Source organism: Rhinopithecus bieti, unplaced genomic scaffold, assembly GCF_001698545.2.
Source record: "Rhinopithecus bieti isolate Rb0 unplaced genomic scaffold, ASM169854v2 scaffold_13374, whole genome shotgun sequence".
NCBI lineage: Eukaryota > Metazoa > Chordata > Mammalia > Primates > Cercopithecidae > Rhinopithecus > Rhinopithecus bieti.
In genome coordinates this window covers 389879-390817 of record NW_016807445.1, presented here as the reverse complement: position 1 = coordinate 390817, position 939 = coordinate 389879, and the positions used below count along the sequence as shown (strand labels likewise).

At 36.6% G+C, this 939-nt stretch overlaps 1 pseudogene across 1 annotated transcript; it reads right to left on the bottom strand.

The window, feature by feature from the left end:
* Positions 1-20: 20 nt before the first annotated feature.
* On the bottom strand, positions 21-562 carry LOC108535761 (cytoskeleton-associated protein 2 pseudogene; annotated as a pseudogene). Its single transcript, XR_001887320.1, has one exon. The product of XR_001887320.1 is annotated as a cytoskeleton-associated protein 2 pseudogene (transcript).
* Between the last annotated feature and the right edge of the window lie 377 nt (positions 563-939).

Sequence of the window (939 nt, the reverse complement as noted above, 5' to 3'; positions counted from 1 at the left end):
AGTTTTCTGTAGTCATTTGCTTCTTTTTGCTGTTGTTTTTAAGGTGAAATGCCTGACTTAATGTCATATGTTGACTTTGGGGATCATCTTCAGTTAGTAACAAATGCGGAGTCTGATTATTATCCTTAGATTTATGCGTGTCAATTACTACAGTTGAATTGGTTAGTTCATTTGAAGGTTTTAAAGCAATGAAGTTTTCTCCACTACTGTATTATTTTTGCTCTCTGCAGGTCTCTTCATATTTTCTTTATCAGCCATTTTTGTTTTAAGTTTCAGCACTTTAGTCCCTTCTTGAACTTGCTCCTCAGATGTCACAACTCTCCGACCTCTACTGGATAACATCTCATTTTCCTGCTTGTATGCAAAAAGCGTTTTTCTTCTCAACAGATGTTCCTTGAGTTTTTGTCTTCTTTGCTCTTTGAATGCGGACTGGGCCCTCTGACTCGGGGGCAGCTGCAAGTCCTGGGGCACGGCCGGGGTGCTCATCGTAGCCTCGGGTCGGGGGATGCGTCTCCGCTTTAGCACCTGGATAGGACTCGCTCAGACCACGGCCGCCGCACACTGCATACACTGCACTGCATGAATATTTAAAGAATAAAAAGGAAAGTAAAATACAATACAATTTGGAGCAATGTTTAAAAAATTAAATAATTAAATATCTGTAAGTAATCTAAACTATATAGAAGCACTTCTTTGGAAATTTATTTATGGGCTGATTAGCTTTTAATGACTATCTATTTATCATTTGTTTATTAAATCTTGTCTGGGAAAATGGTTTCTAAATGAGACTGATCATTTAAATCAATTGGGAAGGTCTTTTCAAATGTACATTGTTGCAGAGTTTCATTCAGATTTTATGATTTGGGCCCAAGAAACATAGTTTTGAAAAGCAAATAAAACAAACAAAACACATTTTCTTATTATTTCTATTTTGAACTA